At 39.7% G+C, this 14599-nt stretch overlaps 1 pseudogene; it reads right to left on the bottom strand.

The window, feature by feature from the left end:
* The window catches only part of LOC102686880 (zinc-binding protein A33-like), a 36021-nt pseudogene extending 29442 nt beyond the window's left edge, over nucleotides 1–6579 (bottom strand).
* Between the last annotated feature and the right edge of the window lie 8020 nt (nucleotides 6580–14599).

The following is a 14599-nucleotide window of genomic DNA, read 5'->3' as shown; positions in this document are numbered from 1 at the left end:
TGTGCTGGTGGCGCTGTGGGTTAGGTTCCTGACTCCTATGTCACATGGTCTGTGATCAAATCCCATGTAACTATGACTTTATTTAACAAACATTTCTTTGAAAAAATGAAACGTTTCCCTTGGTCAGAGATTAAATAAAACCTCACTCGCACCAAACAAATTTATATTTCTAAATATCACAACATGATCGAATTTAAGTCTTTTTAATAACAATGAATAGTCACCTATGCGTTACAAAATAAACATTTATATTGATTTGCATCGCGTTTTGATTTAAATCGTAATCGTGTGTTTAAATATATGTGTTTAAAGGCGATATACTGTATAAAAGCACTGATTCCCTTGGAATGTGTTCAGCCTGGGATTCAAAAAAAATATTTTTTTTAATCGTGTATCTATGGAAAATTGCAGTATAACTTTGTTCATGCACAAACAGTGGCATGTTACATTATTAATTTGGGTATCTCCTCTTGCCAGAAAGCTCTAAATTGCATTTTGAGTGCGGTTTTTGACTTTTTCTAAATTGCAACCCATAAATAAAGCTGATACAGTTTAGACTTACTGTATTCTAAACTGTATTACAGCAGCACATTGGACAATGCAACGCAAATTGCAAAAATGCACTTGGAATCTGTCCAAGCCCTACTACGAAAATTATTTAAACTGCGACACTTATCATTCATCTTTAAATAAACTTTATTTTATATAGCGTTTTAAACGAATAAGTAATTAGATTGCTCATAAACCTAATTGCTTTTTCTACATAAACACAGCGTGATTGCTCTCTGAAAATGCTTTTTCTTTATATTTAGGCTCAGATTTCAACTTTAGATCGTATTATTATAAACTTTCTTGGAAAAATGTATTTTATGTAAACCATGTTTGCTATTAATTCATTTAGGGCTAGAATACGTTCATTGTCTTCCAATCGAGTCCAGGCCATGCCTGGACTGTTACACCAACGCATTAGCATTTTAAAGCGATTTCATTGATTTATTTTAGTTAAAATTTTATATATCCCCTTTAAAAGTGGAATCTCAAAGCAAAGTAAATACCCAACACTGATTGTACCCATCTGTCATGCTAATAAAACACCTTGAATTGAATTGAGGGAGAGAGGGGGGGAGGGCGAGCGAGATAACCATGACGTAAGGCTAATAAGATACACTCCACAGACATTCACAACAGCGACATATGAAACATTTGCACATATAGTTAAGTTATTACTTGGTTTTCAAAGTGCAATGAAATACAATATTGTTGTTGTTGCTGTTCTTGTTTTTATCCTGCAAAGCATTTTGAGAAGCCACCTTTAAAGGCAATATATACTGTAAAAGCGCTGATTCTTATGGAATGTGTTCCGCCGGGGATTCAATTTTTTTTTTATTTTTTTGTAATTGCGTATCTAAGGAAATCTCAGTATAACTTTGTTCATGCACAAACAGTGGCATGTAACATTATTAATACTGCTATTCCCTTTGATACCCGACTAAAAAAAAATAAAAAAATGCTTTGAATCCGCGGCGGAACCGGGCATCCATATGAATCAAGTAACAGGTTTATTCCATGCTGAAAAAAAGAAGAAAGAAAACACATTCCATAAGAATTGACTGAGCTCCGCTCTGTACCATGCAATGATTCCCCCAGAGTCTCTGCCCCAGGTTATTTGGGATTTTAGACAGAGGGTAAAAAACTCTCTCTCTCGCTTGACCTCCCCCTCCCTGTGTATTGTCTGTTTTTTTGTTAACAAGGCTCGTCAGCTAATGTGAATCGAAACTTGTTTTTCTAGCTTTTAAAGTCATGCGATGTGTAAGCCACAATTCAAATAGAGAAAAAAGAGCTGACTGACAAGATTTAAGATGTGGCTGTCAATGTTGGATTAAAAAAAAACACATTGCCCGACGTTTGTTGCATTGCTTGAAAAATATCTTTATTTCGAGAGACTGGATAAGTAAGTCAAGTGTTTTTTTTTTAACTTCCTGAAAAACAACTAAAAATTTAACTATATGTGCAAACGTTTTATGATAAGTCGCTGTTGTGAATGTCTATGGACATGTGCTGGCTGGACAGGAGGCTCTACTGTACACAGAGAGGGGCAGGAGGAGGGGACAAGCTGATACATACTCTTAGAATTTGATTAATAGGGAATATAATACAAAAATATAGTACTAAAAATAAGATACACTCTACAGACATTCACAACGGCGACTGTCAGAAGATAGGACACAGCGGCTCAGGCACCTGCTGAATGGAAAAGGGGCACTTTAATGTTCTGTATGGCTAATACTAAAGCCAATACTTCAATACTTTAATATTCTTTTCTGTATGTTTAGCAATAGTGGGTACTGGCCTAATTCGTCCCTGCTCCCGTTGTTAGGTGTTAATGTGTTGTTAAGTGTGAACTTGTACCTGTTTCCCTGAGGTCTGGCTTTTTTTCTGGAAAACCATAACTCTGGTCTTGTCCAGATTGACTGTCGGCGCCCAGGTTTGACAGTGCTGCTCCAGCACTGCCAGGTTCTGGGGCAGCCTCTGTTCTGTGGGCGGCAGCGGGACCAGGTCATCTGCAAAGAGCAGGAACTCGATTTCCATAATTAATGCAGATCAAGGGACAAAACAACTATTGCGCCCGGGTCCTCAATGGGCTTTGACGTGCTAATGCGTTGGTTTAACAGTCCGGGTATGGCAAGCCTCTAATGTCTCCCGACTTCGGCAAAAGGCACCCGCCTTTCATTGGAAGACAATGAACATTCTAGCTGTACATGTGAATATAGCATAAATACACCAAGGGATTGGGTGAGCTCCCATCACAAAAAAACTGCGAACCTGCACTACAGCGACCACAGTACAGTATGGAGACCAAGATCTTTTACGGGAAGAGACGGGGTGCTTCTGCCGCCCCAGCTTCCAAAGAGCGAAGGGTAAGCAAATACAGCAGACTTCATCTGAAATACGCGATTACAGCGCATATTACAAGGTATTATTGCTGTTTTGAATTTTAAATTAAATTATAATTATTTCTTCGTAGCCTGTTCTTCAAGAAAACACCACACGGGCGAAACGATCTTCGAAATCTACCACCAAAACAGTAAAAAAGAAAGCACCTGTATGGAGACTTTTCGGCAGCAGCGGGAGCAGTACGACGCATTACTGGGGAGGATTGGGAGGCTAGAGACACTCCTGAAAATGCAGAGGAAGGAGACAGTATGTTCCAGCAGTCAAACAGTTGAGCAGCTGTCTCCCGAAAAGTGCCTCTCCCCGCCGCGCAGGTTGCAATGCCTGGCGGAAGCTCTGCCCCCCACAGAGCACACACCACCTCAGGACACTCCATCCCAACCTCTCCGCTCACCACCGCACAGGAATTTGTTGATGCTGTCCCCGCCGTCTATCTCCCCCCAGGAAGCACCGTTTACAGAGCAAAATTCAGACGCCAGTGGGATGAATAATTCTCCCAGATATCCAACTGTTACCCATCACTCAGGAGATGGAGGGGGGGTTGTACTTGCAGTGCATCGGCATAGACGGGAAAGCAAGAGCCGACCGCTACGCCGCCCTCGTGTTTCGAAATCTTGTGACTTTTGAAATTAACTGGGGGTGGACCACGTCTGTAAATTTCGATGAGTCCAGAGGCAAAAGTGCCTTGCCTTGCAATCTCCGGGAAACCATTAGTAGCATGGTGAATCGGAGATTCTCAACCCTTACTTCGTGCGACTGGAAAAAAATTTGTGATCAGATCAACGAAATGCTTTGTAGAAGGAGGCGTTCTTTTCCTCTAGTCTAACAGTCTGTCCACAAACAAAACATTCCTGTTAGACAAGAGGAATTGAAAAAAAAACAATTACTTTTGTCAATGGAAACCGGTGTGTGTCTCTCTCTCTGCTGGATGTCCCTCTCACTCTCTGCTGAATGAATAAAAGCATTTTATTAAAAACGCATTTGCATTTGTCTGGTATTTACTTTGGTCCCTTTTAACTGTTTTTCCATCTACTGTATTGCTTTGAGATAACACTTGTAACTTGACCAGGGGAAGGGTCATTCATAACAGGTATTTTCGGAATGACCTACTTAAAATACTAGATATGGACCTTAGCAAAATGGCTGCCAAAAAGAATCAGCTGACCGGTAAATGGAATGGGTCTACCTTGAGAAACAATGAGACACAGCTGAGCGCATCAGGAATCGAAATATAAGTGCCCCGGAGGCAGTGAACAGGGCGGAAGCCGATAAGGTGAATGCGGTTTGGAGGAAAAGAGAGGGAAGAGGTGTATGTTAAAGATCGGGCTAAAGAATAACGGACTACTGAAAGCAGAACAGGTTTATGGTTTTTGGATTACGGACACTGGATAAGGAAACATCTCGGATTGGCTTTATTACGGACTTTTGGAACTCGGATCGTATCAGGATTAAGGGAACGGATTACGGACTATGTTTGGAAGATAGTTGGAGGAAGAAACGCCATGAAACTCAGGAAAGAAAAGTGTGGTGTGAGTACTACTTTCATTTACATAAACTTTCCCCCGGAGACACCACACACTTTTAAAGGTGATATGTAAAATAAAGTTTTTTATTATTGTTATAGAGAAACATGATCAGATTTTCCCTGGTTCAGAAAAAAAGATCTAAAGTGCTACACCTAACTTTTTTAATTCGATGTATTTAAAGCAGTGAACTACTGTAGGTGTAACATAACATTCAGAAATACAATCGAGAATAGTTTTGTGGTGTTTGTTTAGATGAAACGTTCCTAAAACGTATAACGTAACAAAATTAAAGACGATTAAAATCTGTAATCTTTCCACTTGTACTGTATGTCATCGGAAAGTTTCTGCTTTGTGTAAGGATGGTATCAAAGAGTAATTTTAAGTGGTGAGAAAGCTGTGCTCAATGTATTTAAGGGACTTAAAAGTAAAAGGAGATGCTTCATATTGCTTGACTAATTTTAAAAACTAAGTTATAAATGCAGATGCTCCCTCGGTGCCGCACCGGGTGTAAATATCAAAATATATATCATCCCAGGCAGAGGCCGAAGAGCGCCCGGCTGGGGTGCGCGGGAAAGAGCAGGACAGGAGTGAAAGTGGTCAGGGTGGGGTTTAGGAAGGCGTACAGTCTGGGCAGGTATAGATTACACTTTTCTAAAACATATTTGAAAAATAAAAACCATTAAAATCTAATCCTTCCACGTTTGATCCCAAAATCCCACGAAAAATAAATCTAAACGGGTAGAAAGCTATGCTGAAAGTTTATTAAGATACTTAGAAGACAAAGATACTGTATCAATTTATGTTGCATTAGTCTGATTATGATTAAAAAACACATATAATTAAACACGCGATTGCGATTTAAATCAAAACACGATTTAAATCAATATAAATGTTTATATTGTAACGCATACTGTCCAGCCTCCATTTCTCTTTAAAAATTTACTCTATTACACACACACACAATAGAAGCAGGAAGCAGAAGCAGGGACCGTTGTCAGAGGGGAAGAAGGTGATTTGAACACATAACCTGTGGGTTGGTAATCAGGCACGTAGACCAGTGGGCTACGGACTGTGTTTGGAAGTGTTTTGTTTGTGTCCTTGTAGTCCTGTAAAACAACATGACCAATAGGAATTAGTTTCTTCCAGAAACAAACATTCTTAGTAAACAAAATACAAAGTTTGAGGGGCACACCACTTGAAAATATAGTTCTGTCAAGGGAACCTGGGAATTAGACTATTACAGATAAAGCAAGTACAGATTAGTCATTTTAGTAATTTTGAAAAATATAAACATTTTTTACTTATGTACAGAACATTTAATTTCTATGTAACTTAATGCATACCACTGCAGTATTAATCTCACTGAAAATTTAACATTCTGGGAAATTCTATGAGAATCACTAGTTGTCACTATCAGACTCACAGTATTGACTCCTCTATACAGTATTATAGCATGTTACAGTGCACATTCTGGTGTGTGAAGATAACAATATATTAAAGTCAGTCTGCAGAAAGGCTTACAGTATCTCTACCTGTAGGAATGAAGTGTTTTCAGCTCCCATCTACTGTTCTATGGTACTGATTGTGTCCGAAAGGCATGAAATCTTTCTTGTAATGCTCTCATTCTTCTTCATCATCTAACTTTTCTGCTCCTCTTTCTCTCTCAGTGTAGCTATCCTGGCTGACTCTTCTTCTCGTAGAAACTGGTGAAGTTTCTCAAACTCCAACTTTATCTGCCTTTGTATTTGCTGGGACTGACACTGAAATGGAAAATGTTGATAACTGGCTGACTTATTTGTGTGACCAGTCTGAGGCTCTTTTTGTGCCATGTGTTCTCTCTCGTACTTGAACGGCATTCAGCAGTATCTTTTAATATATCTTTTAACATAAGATAAGATCACTTTATTAGCCCTATACAATTTCTTGCATTAGGAATTCGTCTTTATGCATACCCCAGCTTGCGCTCCATGAGACACAGACACACAAACAGGGAGAGAAGTTTGGGGTCAGAGCGCAGGGTCAGCCATTGTACAGTGCCCCTGGAGCAGCTGGGGTTAAGGGCCTTGCTCATGGGCCCCAGTAGGATTTCTCTGCCGGCCATTGGATATGTACAGGCAACCTTCCAGCCACAGGCGCAGATCTTTAGCCACAGAGCCACCGCTCCAACCCTAATGAGCGGGTCTCCTCACAAATTACATTTTATTCAGTCTGTTTTATTTCGGCAACTGTGCAAATGCTTTTCTAGACTATTTTTGATTGGTAACAAGACTAATGTTTTTTTCTTTCTAAAATTATCTTGAAAATTTCAAATACAATTACCTTAATGTGATCTGGAGTTTGATCATGTGTCAATTTAACCTGATTAAAAGTTTCCAGTCTCCTCTGCAGTATCTTCAGATCACATGTTATCTCCTCCTGGAATGAGAAGATTCTTCATTGCAAAACCAGAGTGACACCAACAAAGAGAAATTTCCTGCTGATGGAGAATTCTCACCAAAGAGAGAATTCCTCAAGTTCAAGTGGTCCTGATAATCAGACAACTAAGGGGCAGGATAAACTAAAATACATCAATTTTGATAATTCATAGGACCATGGGTTATACTGGACTACTACATCAACATAAAAGATGATGATGTTTTACCAAAACATAAAACATATGCATCAAAAACCAGTGTCTCTGTCTCCAAATATCCATTTTTTTATTTTATTTTTTTGACAGCAACCTTTATGAAAAGTAACCAAAACACTACAGATACAGTACTTACCTGTAGGAAACAGAACCCATTTTCTTTTCAAGACCTGCATTAGAAACAAACCCTGCTATTCCCCAGCTTTCCAAAGAACCTGCAGCTATTGAGCCAGAGTAAGTACAGTGTTTTCATCATTAATACCCAGCAGAAATTAGATACATACAATAATCATGTTCAGCATTTCACATTATATTTTACAAATATTTAACATTTCTTCATCTTAAATCTGTGCTCAATGTCAGGGAAGACCAGGATTTCTGTTATTGGAGGACTTGTATGAATGGACTCTAATTACTCTGAATGTTAACAAATATTCACATAAAACTAATTTGGATTTTATTCGTTGAATAATATGTGATCTTTATTTGGATTAATTATTTGAATTCCTTACCTCAAAATACTGTCCAGCATCCTCCACTGCACATAGCTCATGGTTTTTGTGTTTTCTTGAAGTCTGACAAATAACACAGACAGGTTCTTTATCAAACAAACAGAAGAGCTTCAGTTTTACCCTGAGGAGACTGCAAAGCTCTTGAGACCCTGTTGGAGTTCTCTCACTCCTCTCCTGTAAGAAGGCCTTACACAGATTCTTTATAGCCTGGTTGAGGGGAGGCCGAGAAGGTATAGTCCTGCAGACTGGACATCCGTGAGAGTCTTTTTGTATCCAGTACTGTTCAAAACAGAATTTTAAGAAGCTGTGGTTACATGTCAGGGCAATAGGATCCAAGAAGACTCCTTGGCACACAGAACAAGAGATCTCTTCCAGAACAGGATGTTCTGCCATTCCTTCACAGCCTGACTTTCTTTTCTTCCAACTTTCCTTTACAACAGTATCTTCATGATTCTGCTTCACAAGTTCATTTATATCCACTTCAGTTTCTGTTGTTATAAGAGGTTAAACTGCCTTGTTTGAAAAGACTTTTGTCTCTGAAACTTAGAAACACTTTCCAAAAAGAACACAAATATATCCACAAGATTGTTGATTTACAAAAAATGATGACTTAAAAATTTCTGCAACACTTTTATTACAAAAAAAATATCTCAACAAGGAATCATCCAGTCTTACAACATTTCTGAATTTTCCAAACAAGGTATCATGTTCCTGGAAAGTCATAAAAGTGTTGTCAGTCATTTCAGCAATGAAAAATGAATAGCAGGCTGACATCTATTTTTTCTTTTTTCTTTTAGTTACCTTCTTAACTGCTGTGCACTAAAGCGATTTGTCTTTACACTATCTCAATCTTCAGAAAGATGTATGAAACAACAGAACTTTTATTTTACTTCTTGTATTAAGTGGTGTATTTGGACAACTCGTTTGTGTTTTAGACTCACATCATGTAACGGTCAGCCTTAATCACCCTATGGATGTGAATGAAGGTTGTGGAGTTTTTTTCTTGTTTACACTACACTGTCAGTATTATCAATTTTCTTGCAGGTGTAGGTATTATTATTATTGTAGGTATTAGAATTATTAATTGTAGCACCATGTCACAAAAATGATTCTTCTGATGGCTATTAGAATCCAACCTTGCAGGATAACCCAAACAACGCGCACACACACAGGTACTAATACACAAAACACATTTATTAATACATAAAATGTGCATATAAACATAACAGATCTTATCGTGAGGGTTAGCAGAATACAACAGGTATACTGTATATTCAGTCATGAAGAGTTACAAATACCAAGAGGGACATATGTTAAGTATATCATTCATTTATACCGTTTCGTAAATGAACTTGGATTACAACTTCTACACTAGATACTCAAAAGCAAGTACATCACTCATAGGAATTAAATTGATATCAACTGGTTGGGATAACAATTGAATTCTCGAGCAGTAATGCAGAATGTTGAATACTCATCCAATCTGTGGGGATTCAGATCTCCTGCAGGCACAAAGAAGCAGTGGCAAGCTTGTTGCTGTCCAATCGGCGCTCTCTGGCTTGGTCCCAGGCAGTGCTCGGTGCGGCTTGCGACATGGTGGAGATTCTTGAGGCGATTCGCTGCTGATGCTCTCTGAAAACCAGCTAGTTAGTGTTGACTGAAACTACTGTAGCGAAGTTTGTGCACAGGAGAAAAGTGACTGCGGATCCCAGCAGATCAGGAAGAAGACCAGTTCGTTCCTGATGAAGCGCTAGTCTGCCCTTGGGAACTGTTCTGCCCTTGGGAACTGTTCTACAGGCGCTCTGTGTTGCCTGTTTTTCCTGGAAGAAATGCAGGTCGTTCATTGGTTGAAAGTTTCATGGGCATCAGAGACCCATGTGGGGTTAACCTGCCCTACCAGTTCCTGATTGGCTGATGATGAGTAACCATGCACTCTGACCTTAGGGTTGTAAACCAACTTTGAATAACACTTTCCCTTGGAATCTCAGACTTTAAGGCGCCAGAGATGAACATTTATTAAGGTTGCTGGAGAATCTCAGCATCTGGGGAGCTGGTCCTTATCAGGACACTCTATCAGCTAGAAAAACACCTTAATTGTGAACCAAATGGAATGGCCTCTCTGTGTCAAGCACCACTGAGATGAAAGAGAGAGGGACTGGCAAGGGTGCAGTAAACTTAATTCCTGTATTTTAATAAGCCTCGCCGCTACACAAGCTTTCTGTGTCTTTCAGATTGATTTAACTTTACTTAGTAATTACAGTAAGTGTCCTCATAACCATGGTCACATTGTATGTCTTGTTCATCCTTGTAGTGTGACAAGACCTTAGCTGTATGTACTTCATCTGAATGTATCGAATCATCACTTAATGAAGCCTTTTTAGCTGTGTTTGCCGATATACTTTCATTTTTATGCTCCAGATTTAAGAGGAGCCTAATTATTGGGGACTTTAATATACATATTGATTCAAGGTCTTTCAGTTTAGCTAAGGATTTTCTAGCTCTGTTGGTACAGTATGCTTTGATCGAACCCGGTTTGTTCATAGCTCAACACATACTGTAACAAAGGACACATCCTTGATTTATTTGATTGCAAATGACTCTTGGTTCTCACTTCTCTTCCCTTGAACTTAACTTTTCTGATCACTTAGCTGTTCTTTTCAATCTGGAATTACCTGTTTCTAACACTTCCTCCTCATGCTCCGCACGTTTTTGCAACTGACGAACAGTTGATCAGCCTAGATTCACATATTCTGTTCTATTCTCCTTATCTTTTTTCTCTAACTCTGATCCTCTAGAGCAGTGGTTCTCAAAGTTCTATGGTCCACAGACCACTTATACCAAGTCTCAGATGCGGTGGACCACCTATGCCTACGTCCACTTCTTACCCTGTACAAATCTTCACCTATTAATGTACTAAAAATAACTCATATTGAATTACATTTTATGAAAAGTACTATTATTTTTACAAACAAAGCTGCATATTTTGCAAACGTTTTTCTTGCTTAAAAAGTTCATGTGAAAAATGGAGCTGCTTTTGTTGAGCAATGAGAGAAGTGATATCTGGATCCAAGCTGGACAACTTTAGTCTCATGTTCAGCTCCACGTTCAGCCGATTTCTCTTGATTTCAGTCCAAAAAGTGTTGAAAATTCAAGCTCACAAGTGTATGTTGTTGGGAACGGTAATAGATTCTTCAGGGCTATGTCATTAAGTCCAGCATTCTCGGATCGTACATGGAGCAGAAAACCGATGATTTTTATATTTAAGCCCGAACTGTTTGTTTCATAAGGCAAAGCAGGAGAAAATGTAACCAAACAGACAACAGTGTATTACAAAGCAAAAAACATAATGCCAATCTCATTAGAGCAGATCAGGACACAATTCCAGCACAGTGAGATAAAAAACTTCATATTTAACACACAGCATTATAACCAACTGTTACAGATATCTTCACTGGGCAGATTTTTAGGAAACTAAAAAGGTCCTTGTCAGGAAGCTGATGTCTCTCACTAATGTATCTCACACTGGTTAGATCCTCAGACAGTGAGAGGTTGTGATCCAGAATCACAGGAGCTGTTGAAAAAAAAACTAGGAATAAAAAATAACCGGTCCAAAGAGAGTATTATACAAAATATATTTAAGTGATTTTTGTGCAACATATGCAACTGAGGAACAAGTTACAGAAAAATATAAAACTAATAAAAGTTATACTAGCAGCTGCTGTAAGCAGCAATGACTTTAGCAATTACACCAGCAGTCTTTTCACCCTGCAACACACATCTGGCAACCCAATGAAGCTAAGAAGGTGTGAGCCTGGCCAGTACCTAGATGGGAGACTTCCTGAGAAAAACTAAGGTTGCTGTTGGAAGAGGTGATAGTGGGGGCAGTAGGAATACAGGAAGTGAGAGGGGAAAAAAACACAAGGACACTCACGGTAGCATAAAAAAAAGTATATCCCATTTCTTGATGCAATAGGAGAGCAACTAAACAGTCAGCTCACTACAGATACCGTAACTAGAAGATCACCATGACAAACTAACCAAGTCTTATGGAGACACCACAATTCTTGATGTTCTTCCTGCACTGTGAAAAACTGTAAATCCCCCTCCCCTTTGTGACCACTGCCCCCCAGTACTCACTGTACTGAACAATCCCCAGCATCTTCTGGAGAGCCCAGGTGCTTGGCAACATCAATCAGTGCCCCTGAAACCCTCTCTGGATCCTGCAGTGTGTGCTGGGCTCTGCAATAATATTCAAGTGTCGGTACTGCTGTGGGTTTGGACTCGAACAACGGAGTGTCAGGGAGAGTTCTTTCCGGACCCTATGCAGACGACACAATCCAGGGTAGAGTGAGGAAACACTGGGAAAAAGGCATGCAGGGTACGGGAATGAAAACTGGGGGGGCGTGTTCATGGAGTGCTGGTGGTTGGGGGAGGTGTGGCTGATGCAACCAATCCATGAATGGAAAAATCAGAACCGGGTCAGGACCGGCAGGGGAAACAGAAACTAAAACCTCAACAGGGCCAGGCGTATCCAGGTCCCGGGCTCACATGATGCGGGAACCAATGCAGAGCCCGGAATAGTGTCAGTGTCTGGCTTTTAAGGGGGAACTGAAAAGGGGCTGGAACAGGGAGCAGGTGCAGGAGATAAAACAAACAAGGAAGGGCTGGAGCGCCCTTAAGAGGAGGGGTTGCAATCGTGACATTTAGGAAGAGAGGCTGGAGTTCACACACCTGCTTCTTGTGTATTTCTACATGTAGTTCTGAAAAATAATAGTGTGATTGTTTTTCTTAAATAGAAACTCACAACAAGTTCTGGAGGAGTTCTGAAGAGCACAATCAATAACCATACAGGTCTGTCATTACAATCGCATAGTGACAGTGACATAAGAAATAACAATGGAATGGAGAGCAGAATTTATACTGATGGGAAAACAGAAATGCAAGATTTTCAGGAATGAGAATACTATAGTTATAGCTAATGTGTATATATAGCTTAGATGTAAATACGGCTTTAAAAGTATTTCAATTCAGATATACAGAAAGCATTAGATTTATAAAATCGAAATAAGTTAAATATTAAAAAAACACAAATGGCAAATTCAAAGATACGCAAAGGCTTGATTGAATTGTTACGACCCCAGGTGTCTAGGTGTAACATTAAGGATGGGTTTGGAAGTGACATCAAAATTTTGGTGCAAAATGTATTTATTATTTATAAACAAAAGTATATACTGTACGTGACTGGTATGTATTTACAGAACTCAAAGAACACAGGGAAAAGGAACTTGAGCAGTGCCAAAAAAAAAGAAAATAATAAAACAAAATGATACTAGCTAATACAGTGAGGTCTAACCTAACTAACCCAAACACTGTACTTTCACAAAAAGTTGTCAATTTGTTTCAAGCTCTCTGACCAGCAATATAGCTTGTGCAGTGAGGTATTGACACTTGCCAATCACATGAAAGCTCGTTAGGTGCACTTTTACCCAATAAAATCCAGGTGGAATAATGCCTGATCAGGTCACCTTTCAAAAGGCCTTAATTCAAAGCTTAGGTCACTGCATGAAAAGGACCACACTTAATTTTCTGTGCATTGCATAATGCTTCGAATGTCACCAGAAGCAAGAAGAGGGCAATTGCCATATTGGAGGCAGGCATGTCATGTGCCAGCATTGCCAAACACTATGGAGTAAGCCACTCCACTGTGTCCCAACTGCAGAGAAGGTTTCAGCAGACCAGCAGGACAGATGACCATCCAAGATCCGGTCGCCCGTGAGTGACCACACCAGAGCAGGACTGACACATGAGATTGGTCCATCTGAGAGATCGTTTCAGATCTGCCACCTGTACTGGTGCTGAAACTGCTGGCAGACACAATGTCTGCATCAGTGACAGGACAGTGAGGTTCCATGCTGCTGGCCTTATAGCAAAACGACCTGTCAGAGGTCCTCTGCTCACACCTCCTCAACATTACACCCAACTGGCCTGGGCCAGACAAAGCCTGCGATGGACTTGTCAGCAGTGGCATCAGGTCCTCTTCATGGATGAGTCACTCTTCAGCCTGTTCCACATAGACAGGAGGGCCAGAGTGTGCATTTATTTTTTCCATCATTATATCATTTAAAGTGAGTCTTATAGCACAGCCAAGTGCAAACTGCAGCTGTCAATGAGTGAATGTGACCATTCAGTACTGTCAGTTTGCATACAGAGGAATGTTGTCCCCGAGAGTCAACTATACCTGCAGGAATGAAATGTCCTCAGCTCCCTGAGAATCATCTCTACTTGCAGGAATGAAATGTCCTCAGCTCCCATTTCTTGTTCTATGGCTAAGATTGTATCTGAAAGGGATGAACTCTCTCTGGTAAGATTCTCAATCTTTATCATCTGACTGCTGTTCCTCTTCCTCTCTCAATGTATCTATTATGGCTGCCTCTTCATCCTACAGAAATTGGTAAAGTTTTTTTAAGCTCCTCCTTTTTCTGCCTTAAAGTGTGCTGGGTCTCTAGCTATAATGGAAAATATTTATTACTGGCTAAATTTGTTTGGTTTGCATCCTGTGTGAAATGTGGGCTTTTATATAGGGAATATTCTCCTTAATTGTTGAAAGGGGATTATCATGAGTTTCAGCAGTTGCCATTAATAAAAAAGGGTCTGTTACCTCTCCTTTGTGTGAAGCAAGGTCTACGGTGGGATGGTAATCAGGGAGGCTGCACAATGATTAAACATGAATACATGAATTGAAAACTCTGCTTTTCTGAAATGAGGTTAGGTTTGGAGTTAGGGTTAGGAGAGGCATTAATTAAAATAGTGAACAAGTTTCCTCATAAATTACTTTTTATTAAGTGTGAATTTTATTCCTAGCACTGCAGAAACAAAACATTGAACACACTTGCTATTGCAATATATTCATCAATCCATTTTTTAACCTCTGTTTCCAATTCAGGGTTACATGGGGGCCAGAGCATTATTACAGCAAGCAA

Source organism: Lepisosteus oculatus, chromosome 11 (genome assembly GCF_040954835.1).
Source record: "Lepisosteus oculatus isolate fLepOcu1 chromosome 11, fLepOcu1.hap2, whole genome shotgun sequence".
NCBI lineage: Eukaryota > Metazoa > Chordata > Actinopteri > Semionotiformes > Lepisosteidae > Lepisosteus > Lepisosteus oculatus.
This window is presented reverse-complemented; position numbering and strand designations above follow the sequence as displayed.